The 12,864-nt window shown below is 38.3% G+C and overlaps 1 long non-coding RNA gene across 3 annotated transcripts in view; it reads left to right on the forward strand.

Annotated features, from left to right (window-relative positions):
* The first annotated feature begins 279 nt into the window (after nt 1-279).
* The window catches only part of LOC128150463 (uncharacterized), a 43,990-nt gene continuing 31,405 nt past the window's right edge, over nt 280-12,864 (forward strand). For all 3 annotated transcript variants that reach the window (XR_008238059.1, XR_008238060.1, XR_008238061.1), the window contains exon 1: nt 280-526. This is a non-coding gene — a long non-coding RNA (uncharacterized LOC128150463). The remainder of the gene's footprint in view (nt 527-12,864) is intronic.

Consider the following 12,864-nt stretch of genomic DNA (forward strand, 5'->3'; position numbering starts at 1 on the left):
CTCTTCTGTACCTTGAGTTCCTACTCCATTTTTAATCATCTTCCTTGTTTACTTATGATGTCTTTTTTTCAAGGTAAAGATTATATTTAATTATTTGTTTAAACAGTACGTACCACTTATACCTCAGTGAATACCTGTGAGCACTCTGATAACTATACTCTAACATTCTTACACAATAGTTTCTTCTGACTCTCATTTTAACCTTTGGTGTTGCATCATATTTGGTGTTGGCAGAATAGAACATGAGTGTTCTTGCATTTCCTTAATAAACAGCCCAAGAAAACTGCCTTCCAAATATGCAACAGCTACAAGGTGATGATCTGCTTGGCAACCAGGCACATGGGAACATGTTCAAAAGCCCTTAACAGGAATCATGCGCTAATTAAAAGAAAATGAGGAAAGCAATGAATGCTGCAATGATTTTACCCATAGACTTGAGAAAAGACAGATGAAGGTTCATTGAAACTATATTTCTCAGGGCTACTACAAGCAGAAGACGACAGTACATATTTAGCCATCTTCTCAGGTGGGTGCTTAATAATAATACACTTTATGTCTCTCAACTCTGCTCCAAAGACTGTTTTAACAGTTATATAATATGCATACATATTAGGGAGGAGGATCTGGCATCCCTGGGTTTTTTTCCCTTTCTAACCAAATGTCTGAACCTCCAGCTAGAGTCAGGTTTCTTCTTGGCTGTACTCCCTCTGGCCCACGAGGCTAGCATTTCTGGCTGCACTTCAAGAGAAAGGGTGGAGGACAAGTTAACCAGAATACCTCATGGCTTGAGCACTTCACTAACATGTGAAAGATATGGGTTCAGGCATTCCCCGCCTGAAGAAAGCACAAAACTCCTAAGTGCTGGATGAGTTAGTGGCATACTATGCAAAAGGAAGGATACTGAAGCATACAAGTGCTTGTATGTTATCACATCTAACTTCATAGAAAGTTAAGGTGGCATTTTTATGGCACTCTGCCTAAACTTGGACCACAACAGAGTACTATGCAGGATATAGTACAGGGTTGATGCTCCAGAGCAGGCACTTTCAATCATGCAGGGAGCTTCCAGGCTAAGTACAAAGATAATATATATATCAGACTGTGTTAATCTTGTCCATGTGTAAAAAAAGATTAATCACGGAAGACACTAAAACAATTATGACCTATGATTGGTTATGGTCATTTCAGAGGATATAATAACTTGGGACTTTTTGTTGTTATTGTTCTAACATTTTCAAAGTAATGGAACAATACTTCAGAAAGAGCAGGGATCTGGATAAGTTAACTGTTAAAAGAATGTGACTTTCTGATGCTTGATTGTCTTTACAGCTCACTTTCAATTATTTCAGAAGTACTTTGTCTCTACAAAATCTACTACGCATATCACTGTATGACCAATGTAGTTTTACTCCTTCTACAGACAAATAAAACAAAGCAAAGTATTTCTACAAATGCAGTTGATTTCCCTAGAATTATTTCCAATCTACAGTCATAATCAGTATAGGATTAAAATTCTTTCATGATCACATAGATACAATACCAAGGACCCAGTTCTGCTACCTTTACATAGAGCAATGGTTTACTCTAGGAGCAGCATACCAGTGTGTCATGGTACTATCACTATATTTAAGTAAAGCACATGTTCAGCTGAATCAGGCCCCTTAGATGTGAAAGTGAGAGGTGCCACAGATAGATACTTTTGCATTTGCAACATCTAATTTAGCTATGTTCCTGTGGTCTTAATGCCCTGAAGCCATAACAGAAATAAAAGACTGCTGGCAGGCTTCACTGGAAATATGAGAAGGGTGTCCAAAGGCTTACTATTTATTTACACACCTAAACATAAATAATCTCCTCATGTACCACTTTTACCCATAGGCTAAAACACATAGTTTTACAGTAAGGTCATACTTGTCCTCATGTTTTGGAAACATAATCTGTCTTTTAAGGTTTGCAATTCATTTTATTCCAGCTGTGGATTTATAAATCCCTCCAATTTCAAAGAATTCAAAAGCTTCTTAAGATTGTTTTCATTTGGATGGAGCAAGTATTAAGTCTGATCTAAAAGAAAGTCAACTACAGGGTCTGTCTATGTACATATAGACACACACACACATTTCTCATGAATATCTGAGAAGGTATAACTTGATATTCAAAAGACGAAGACAACAAGAACTGGCAAACAGAAACTTTTTTTCTGAACAGAGGTGAGAGGTGTATCACCTTTACATGCACCACTGGGAAGTGTTTTGAACTAATATTAATAGCTATGTTGAAATTCAGTATTGGAAATCACTAAAATTTGAAATTGATTAAAACACCTGTTCAATTCAGTTTAAATCTCTTCCTTTTTCATATTCCTTTGCCAGTCCAACACCAGAATGCTGCAGGAAGTATAAGTTTGCCTAAATGATTTCTAAGATCAGGAAGCTGAGGTACTGTGAACAAGATCTGAGTAAGCATTCAAACTGCTGGACATTTATGTATATAGGGATCTGATCCTAGCCTATGGTATATATCTTCTGCCTTTCTTCAGGCTGCAAGGGTCATAAGGCTAATTTCAAGAGAAAACTCAGGGGCTTTTCTTTGCGTGGAGAATTACCCTAACATAGTGGCGTTGGCTCAGTGCAACACCCTTCTGCAGCAGTGGTGTTACAGTTTAGAGAAATGAGTCTTGTTGGGGTGGCATCTGCCCTATTAATTTCTAGCTGATCTAAAAATCTACATGGACCATAGCAACTGAGACACCTGACCAGTCTAATTCTACTGTCATATCAGCCCAAAAGCAAGAAAATCCTGCTCCCTCAATGGCCCCAAAAGGCCTAATCAAGAGAATCAGGCCATTTGTTTCTAAATACATGTCATATTTGAAAAATCAGTCTTGTTTTCGAACACTCTCCTGACCTTCTTCAAGCTGTTACTTACTTAGCAGAAGCACCACTGGGCAGAGTTATACTGCTTTAAAGCACTTTTGTTATGGTCTCCTTGCAAACAGAAGTGTGCCATAGTGTTTGAATCTTTCATGATGCTGAAATGAAGCAGCCAAACCCCAGATTCAAGCAGTATCACTTTCAGACAAGGGGTGCAGTGGAGTCTAAAGGGGTGTAACTGTTTCACTCCCTCTGTGACTTACCACACCTCCCTGGTACTACAGAAGGGGAAGCTGAGACAGTTCCATAGAGAGCTCCTCCTTTGTGTGAGGGCTGCAGTAAAGCTTGCAGTGCAACATGGTCTAGTGAATGCTATGTAAGTCCTTATTCACACTTGTCCAAAATCTTGCTGAACAATCTAAAAAAAGGCAAAGAATACTTAATTTGAAGAGCTATTCCCATAAAAATATTATATTTACTAGATGATAGACTTCAGCCTGACAAGAAACTACTATCTCAAGGAAAGATTCAACTAGGGGCAAAAAACTTTTGATTCCTCGAGTTATTTTAAAAAATGGATTGTTGTAGTCTAGAATATTCTGGTCTAAAGCTAAACATTTGGAAACCTTGTATGATCCTGACATTCAGGGAGTCTAGCCCAATGCTTTACTTTCTGTTGGTTCATCACCCAAGTACAGAATTGAGCTTTTCCAAATTTATCCTGTATGAAAGCAGAACTGAGCCCAAAAATTATTTGTTCCCTATTCTTCCACAGACTTCCTGTATGAATTTGGTAAGTTGTTTAAAGTCTATTCCTGTGTTTGAGGCCCTCACTGGATCAAATGTCTGTTTTCCAGTGCCCTGTTTGGTTTAGACTATAGACTCTCTGGACTGTGGACTGCCTTTTCTGATAAATTTCTACACAGCATCTAGCACAATGGCATGTGATTACTTGTCTGGAGATCTTAATATAAAAGGATCTAATATAATACATACATCATTAGGAGACATAATACCATGTCATATCATATCAATGACTGGAGATAAACAGAGTCATCCTACAGCATTCTGTGTGGAGAGCCTGCAGAGACCCTGCAATAAAGGGGGAATATAGAAATGGAAAGTAGTTTTAGGTTTCCCAGAGCTACAGGTTTATTCCTTCTCCTTAAACAGCCATTAAGCAGGATGAATAGGATGAAGGCCATAAAACATGAATGCCCTTTTTAATTGGAAAACATGCAGTAAAATAGCTGCCCCTTTAGGATCAAAGACACTATTAAAAATTAAAGATATTATTACTGTTATTGTAAGGTTTTATTAGTAGCATTTACCAATAGCCCTTCTCACAGGGGAAATTGCTGTAAATACCCAGCTGACTCACAAACAACTATATTGTTCATAACATCACATGGCTGGCCAAGCATTACCTTCTGCTACTCTTTTTCTCTATTCAATTTTATGCCATTGAACCAAGGCTGTAGAAAATATTTTTTCAAACAAGGATATAGTATGTCCTCTGATATATGGCTGAGGTAACAGCAGAGCTGCTAATATTAGGGAAAATTTACCTCTGTAAAAATTTGAGATTCCACTTACTTGTTCCTCTCTCTCACTGTTTACTTTCAAGGGCTAAATAAACCTGAAACTCAGTCTCCGGAAAGTCTGAGATATAGTAACATGCTGTGTCTCTTTCTCCCATTCCATCAGTAGGCTATATTTGGTACAATTATGCCAGATGCCTCTGGGTTCATGTTTGTCATTCTGCAAAACTGAGAGAGACAAATTAAGGGAAAACTGTTAGGCAGTATAGTCCCAGAGATAGCCTAAAATCAAAATAAAACAGTATGTTAAAAATAAATTGCATTTTGGAACCTTTCAAAATTCCTTTATAGGAAAGACAGACTTAGTGTCATCAAGGTGCTAATATGCTAATGTCTGAGGAAGAAATACTTTCCTAACGACTATTCGCACCTTCCTTGGGTGGTAAGCTGTACCTGACTTTTACTTCTACCCGTTTCCCTTTTGCTAGTGTGGGGACTGTGGCTGAACTTCCCTGTGCTCCTGGAACTTCCACGGTACTGAGGTGTTTCAGGTTGGCAGCTGTTTTGCAAGGAGACTGTCCTGTGTGCTTACCCAGCTGGGGAAGTTACTTCTGCACTTTTTCTTTTAGGTTAGGAGGCAGAATCATGACATGAGGGCGCATTCCTTCTGGATCTGAACCTTCTCCTTTCTCTTTCCAAGCCTTGCCTTTCTGTTCCTCCTAATCATAGGACTAGAGGATAATTCAAGTTGGAAGGGACCTCAGGAGGTCTCTAGTCCAACCTCCTTCTCAAAGTAGGCTCAGCTTTGAAATCAGATCAGGTTATTCAGGGCTTTATTCAGACAGGTATTCAAAACCTCCAAGGATAGAGACTGCATCTTTTCCATATTGGGGGGGGACCAAAACTGCACTTACTATGTAGATGAGGTCCCACAAGTGCCAAGTAAAGGACTTCTTTCACTTCCCTTGATCTATTGTCTATGTTCCTGGTGATACAGCCCAGAAAGTTATTGGTGTCCTTTGCTGCCAGGGCACACTACTAGCTTATGTCCACCTTGCTACCAAGACCCTCAAGTCCTCTCCTGCAGAGATGCTCCTCAGCTAGTCAGTCCCTAGCCTGTACTGCTGCAGGATTTCATTTGTTTCCAGATGAAGGACTTGGCATTTGTCCTTGCTGAGTTTCAGAAGGTTCCTGTTGGCCCATTCCTCTGTTTGTCTAGGTCTCTCTGGATGGCAGCTTTGCCCTAGACTTTATTGACTGGTCTGCTCAGTTTGGTGTCATTTGCAAATTCAGTGAGCATGCACTCTATCACCTCTGGCAAGTCCTTGTTAAAGATGCTAAACAGGTCAGGTCCAGGACAGACCCCAGATGTACTCATCATCAGCCTCCAGACAGGGTTGGTCTATTATCCACTTCCTTCAAAGCCTGATTATTAACCAGTTTTTTGCCCATCTATTCATCCACTTATCAAGATCACATTTTCCTTGTTCAGGCATTTACTACTATTGTAGTGGTAAAGGCTACTCTTGTTTCCTTTTGGCACCCCTTTGACATCTCCATTTGATCTTTGGCTCCTTTTTGCACTGGAGCTCCTTCATGAGTTTTCTGCTTGGACAAGCTGGTCTCCTGATACATCTACTTGACTTCCTGTGTATTGGGATGGACAATTCCTTTACTTGGACGATACTGTCATTAAGGATCTGCAAACTTTTCTGGGTTCCTTTACTCATTGGAGCTCCCTCCCATGGGATCCCATCTACTAGTTCCCAGAATAAGCTTAAATCTGCTCTCCTAAAGTTCAGGGTTTGTAATCTGCTACTGTCCTTCCTCAGGATCTTGAACTCCTATTTCATGGTCACTACAGCCAAGGTTATCGCTGATTATTACATACCAACCAGTTCTGCCTTGTTAGCGAATAGCAGATGCAGCTATGTGTCATCCCTGTTTGGCTCATCTAGTACCTATACCTGCTTACACCCTGCCTTGTTGCCCTTCTGGCAGATAACAGGGAAAGAAAAGGGCCCCATTAGAACCAGGGGCTGTGATACAGAGACTTCCTGAGTTGTTTAAAAGGGTTTAATCTACTTCCTCATCCTGAGGTAGTCTGTAACACAGTTCCACCACAGCACCACCTTTGCTGGCCTCTCCTTTGACCCTGACCCATAAGCTCTCAACCATCTCACAGAGGAGCTCCATACATCCAAGTTCCTACTTCACTTAAAGGACGACACCCCCATTGTCTTACCTGCCTGTCTGTACTGAATATTGTGTATCCATCCATAATAACCTTTCAGCCATGTGAGCTGTCCCACCACAGTTATCCCAGTGATGATGTAATTTGGTGAACACGAGCAGAGCTCTAGTTCCTCCTGCCTTTTTCCCTGGCTGTGGGCATTTGTGTACGCACCCTGGAGATGGGCCTACTTTTGCCCTATTTCATCATTCCTAAGGTCTATCATCTTGTACACATTACCCTGATATCACCCTAATGAGTCAGATCATCAGTAAAACTAAGTAAGGTGGCTAAAGGGAAGCTAAGGTAGATAGATTAGATACAGATAGGTATGGATGTTACAGATTTAGACAGGTGTATGTATAGTGTGAATGAACACCTTCTGAAGACAAATTCAGCTGTATTTCAAAGGCTAACATGGCTGAGTACCCTCTGAATGTGCACGTACTGTGGAACACGCTGGGGACAGAAAATGGAAAACTGCACTGCAAAACATGCAAGAAGAGGCTGATACCTTCATGTACAGTTCCCCAGTTGGTTTTTGAATAATACTAACCTCTATGCTCCCTAAAATAAATTCCCCTTTTAGACAGTTTGATTGATATGACACAGAGTAATCTCTTTTAAATCATAAATATAAAGCAGACCTTTTCATGATATTTTCATTTTCCACTGCAGAAGTTTTTTGTTATCTTCCTGTTTCCTATCATGCAAACTCTACAAAGGCCACTGACAGCGTTTTCTTTCCTAACTAAAAAGCTCAGTAATCAATACCATTAAGTATGACAGTTTTTCCATGTTTTAAAATATAACTAAGACCAGTATTATTAAAAACACATAGTCACTGATGCATTGGAATTATTGCAGTTTTCTAAAAATAATCTACTAAAATAAATCTCTGAAATGTTGTTATCATGCATGTAACTGTACCTGCTTGGTCTATAGGTTCAGCTTTACATTTAATGGTGCATTTAAACTTTATGCATTTACTTCTTTCAGAGTCATCTGTAGTTGGTTTCAGTTGGCTAATGATAGGTTTGTGTGCAAGATGACATAGTAAGTACAATTTGCTCTATTAACAGTTTTGCCTTAAAATATTTTAAAGGATGTGCTTATCTTATCAGGCAAGAAGAGAAGGCAGCTCTTGGCACTTATATCAAAAGTGTCATTAACAAAAGTTGGTGATCAGCGAAATTTAGTTATTCTGCACTTGAGACAGAGGCTTGGAATTGAAATGGCAGAAAATGGGCTACTAATAGATGATTTTTTGAGGTCATACCCTCCTCCTGGTTTTATGAAGTGCAAATACTGGGCACTCATCAGAATTAATAATATAGTGGCAGCTTTTTTGAGTTTGAGAGTATAACCTGTCTTTTCTGCACTAAAATCACAAGACAATCAAACATGAAAACTTTGCAGGCAGCGATATGGCTTGTAATCTTCTATTTACAGCACTGGATTTGCTAACTTTCCTTGCTTTATGTTTTACAATGCTCTTCAAGGCTAAACAAACTGAAATTATTCTGTCTTTTGTCTGCCTGTCCTTACTGTTCTCACAATGAAGTCACTAACCATGAAATTAAGTCTACAAGTTCCCAAGCAGAGGGTGTGAGCAATATGAATAATGTATTGCTCATAACAAACTGTCAAGTGCACTGTCTATAGATATGACTGCAGAAAAAGTGCAGTAAGAATAAGAAATTCTCACAGTAGCCAAGTTTGCTATTAATGGAATTAAAACTGTCATCAGACACAGTAGATTCATAACTGTATTTCTGAGTTATCCCCATTCCAGAATAATGACTGTAAGCTGAACATTAAGCATTATTGAAGCATTTATCCCCTTCATGAGAATGAACAGTATTCAGTATTATTGCAGACTGGTATGAATGCCAAATGCTTTTAAGTTTTCTATCATTTGTGACTAATGCTCCACCAAAGTGATGGCTATCCCTGTTCAGTCTCATCATCTCAGCTACTGAAGAAAGAGCAAAAGAATTCCTCAGCCTACCCAGGAAATAGGTGCCAATGGCAAGGGGTCAGTTGCCTCTGATTTTCTACTGCTCTTGTGGGCATTTAGACTACTGAAATGTTTATATTCCACCTCAGTGGTGTTATCAGCTACACAGGAACCTCACTCTGAACAAGTTTGTATGGATACATGAGAGTTAATAATTAGCTAGTATTTATCCATGAAACATGCATGGATATATTTCAGTTTGGTGAAAACACCATTAGTTTCTCTAACTGTCAATCAATTGGTTTTGGTTTTACAAAAAGAGTATTCAAAAATTCTGGAATCTGAAGTATTTATTGTACATCTTAAATATAAATTTGAGCTATATTTCACACAATTTATCCTGTGCTTAAGTGAGGCTACTGATCAAGGTGATTCACGTAGCTCAGGTTACCATAGACATTCAGATGCACCTCTTCTCCTTGTGAACATACACTGCCTGCTCGCTGTAAGCATAGCCCAGTCAGACAAAACTGTCTTCAGCTCAGTGTTTGACTCATTCAAGATTTCATCCTCCCTTTGCATGAGCTGGCAATATAATATTCCCTCATCCCTTTTACATTTTTTATTTTGTATGAGAAATGGAAGACCTCAGACATGAAGCCCTGGAGCTCTCTTCAGTGATGAAGAAATGATCATGATCAAGAAAATGGACTGAAAGTGTTTTTATATATCTAAAAAAAATTAATACTGAGTTGCAAAGAGAAAGAAGGTTAGAAGAAAATGCTGCAGCTGGTCACATTTTTTGGTAATAAGGGTCATACATAAGAAAAATTTGACAGAACAGAGAACTGGTGGCAGGTCAGGCATCAGCTTGGGTATAAAATCTAGGACAGGAAACTGTTTAGACACAACTCAGACGAAGCAAGATAAACAATACAAAAAGGAAAAAGATATCCTCAGGTATATATAAATATTAAGGCCCTATCCTATAACACAAAATACAAAGGAATTTACTTAGTATCAAAAAGCTTTCCCAAAATTATCAAGATAAGGCCATTGCTGAAATTTTTCAGTGCCTATTCCAACCATGGGACAACAAGGTTCTTGGAACAAAAAGTGTGTCATCTCATATATCATAAAACTCTCAGCACAGTCAGGTACCAATCCTGACCATTGTGTATCATTACAGTATAAATAGGTAAGGATAAAAATGGTAACAGTAACAGTTAGAAGCCAATTCTGAAATTCTTTCCACTTTTTGCTTTGTAAACTAAGACCTCTGGACATGCAGTGTAGAAGTGGGAAACAGCAAAGAAATATTTGTATCTTGCCATTACTATCTTCTCTATTTATCATAAGCAAATGCTATAGAAATCCTTCCTAATTGCAGACCACACATGTTGTATTCTGATCTTGCTATGTTTCATAATTTTATTCCAAATAAGGAGGATTGCTTTGGATGTTCAGTTGCTGGAAAGCATTATAAAATGTCCATATCCAATATTCATGCTGCCTAGCTGAGTTTCTTTTCTTACTAATAGGTAGAACGCTATCTTTCCTATCTTTAAGTATCTTAAATTATCTTACTCTTTTTGGAAATGCCAGTAAAAGATGAATAGAAGTGGAGTCTGGTTTAAAACTCATACCTGTGTTGTAACACTGAGCTGATACTCATACTGTCTCCCTAGTGCTTTTTCAACTCCTAGTGTCTTTTCAACTAGAAAGGGCTATTATACCTTATATATTACAGTATTATACCATTAATATGATTGTCATTCTCCATTTGCTACACATCTTTGATATTATGTTGTCATTCATAAGGTCTTTGTCGTAGGGACCATCCTGGGAATATTTCCAAGTGGCAATAGTAATCCACAAAGCTGCAAAGCATACCCCCTGATTGAAGAACAAAGGCTTAAGTCAGAAAACGGTATATTGCTGTTTGTCTACCAGTAACTCCAGTAACAATTTTTCTTTGAAGACTTTTTAGTTTTCATTAACTTTAACATTGATTTTTACGCCAGAAGGTAGAAGACAACACCACAAGACTGGTGCAAAAGACTAGATTCTTCAATTATATACTGTAAAAGATATAGAAATAGAAAATATTAGGAAAGATAAAATATCCTTCTTCCCCAAATAGTGTCTGTATTTCCAATTACAGTGTTCCACCCTGTTCTAAAACTTTTTGGAAAACAAAATTAAACATTTTTCAGGCAGCCTCTGCTTGACCCTAAGATGGATGCTTTTTAGCATGGATATGGTACCTTTTCCATATGCAGCCTGAAAAGCTTTTAACAAACATTGTAATTACAAAGCTATGTAAATGTGAGCTGGGATTACTAGTACTAATACAGTAAGGTCTTAATTCATCTTTTTTTATAGTCTTTTCAGGCAAAAAGGAACTCTATAGGCTGTCTTATACAAAAACAAATGGGAAGCAACGAAGAGATTGACTGCTGTTCCTTATTTGAAGATTGAGTTTCAAGCACTAAATAGATTGAAGCTTAGAAGAAAGGCTTGAGAATAAAGCAGAATTTAAATTTTCCTTCTATCTTCCAATTTGTTCCCAAATTTCTGGTCTTTTAGATGATTTGAAGTAAGAAAATCAAAGCCTAATATCATGGTAGTTGCTTGGATAACGAAATAATCCAAATATAATAGGGTAAAGAAAAGCAAGGCATCCAGGGAAATGTAGCTTATCTCAGCACATACTTTAGAAGTTTCTGTCTCCTGATGGAACTTGATACATAAAAAAAGAGGAGTCTCAAGCACTAAGATGGTTCATTTCTTTTAATTAAAAAAAAAAAAAAGGCAGTGGTAAAGAAGTTAATATGGTTAGGGCTGAGAGAATAGGAACTTTCATGCTGCGATTTTAGTATTTTTACATTCTAATTAGTAGGAGATAAAATAAATAGATTATAATAACCTATAATAATATCAATTTCTAGACTTTTTTATAAGTTTTGAGCTTCTTTTATATTGTCCTAATAAAACTAATTAGTTAATTATTTCTGGCATTAAAAATATCTTGCATGCATTCTGCCTCTCAAGCATTTTAAGATATGAGCTGATGAGACATTGGTCAATCTGCAGTGTTGATACGTTCATACCATTTAAGCACAGGAAAGTATATGTCCTTTAAACTACCCCATGTTGTATGTGTGCATGACCATGTAGATGTGAAACCAGTAGCCAGTCTCTGCAGAATATAATATTACAGGGACACCTAACAGATACATAGTGTTCCCAGCCCGTGTTGTGAACTTTGTGAAAAACAACCTTGAAAAACTGCTTCTTCCATTTCTGCCTCCTGGGAATTTTGCCATTAGCAGCTTTATGAATCTTTGACAAGGAAAAGCTGGTCCCTTAGTGATCTTGCTTAAATGTAAAAAAAAAAAAAAAAAAGAAAAAGAGATAGAAAGTATACATACACCTCTTCCTTATCTCCCTAGCATTAAGCAGGAATACATGTGGATGATGTGGAATAGGTATAGTGAGTTGGGGAATGAGGCATAAAATGAACATGCATGTCCAGTGCACAGAAAAGTGGGCCTTTCCCTGCTCTGTGTGTGTAGAAATCAAATTGCCAGTAAGTATCCAGCCTGAAAGAAATCCATCCTCCAGCAGAATGACTGTTTAAATGGGGCTTGGCATTATTAATATTTCTCATTGCCCACCAGTGATTCAGTAAGTGCCTTTCTACAATTAAAAATCAGTCCATGATTTTAATGAGACAGAAAAGTTGGTTCAGTGCATTCCGGCTGTATTTTTTTCTTGAGTCTGGGTAGCATTGCTGAATAGAAGAGAAAATATAGTTTCTCTGCAAGTGAGCTGTCTTTTTTTTTTTCAGTGAATTGCTCCCTCTCTTCCTTTTCCCTCCCTTATAACAGAAGACAGCTTGCCTATCAACGCCTGCCAAAGTAGCAGCGAAAACATTGCTGGTAATGGCAGATGCAAAGACAACCACAAATCTACAGCACTCTTGACATGCACGCCTAGCAGTGGTGTTAGTATCACGACTCCAGTCATCTGTTCCTTCCTATCACATCCCCCCCCACCTTCCTATTTTTTTCCCCTGTGTTGCTCTCAGGCCAGCAGCTATGTGTAAACAGGATGTGGGAGCTGCACTGAAATGTATTCAAGTCCTGTACACCTCTGTCCTCACCTCTGGCTGCAGTGTGCATCCTGCCTGGAACATCTGCTTCAGATAAACATAGGGAGAGTTCAAGCTGTGCAGAGAAGGGCACAGCTTGGAGT

The sequence above is a fragment of the Harpia harpyja genome, chromosome 13, assembly GCF_026419915.1.
Source record: "Harpia harpyja isolate bHarHar1 chromosome 13, bHarHar1 primary haplotype, whole genome shotgun sequence".
Lineage (NCBI taxonomy): Eukaryota > Metazoa > Chordata > Aves > Accipitriformes > Accipitridae > Harpia > Harpia harpyja.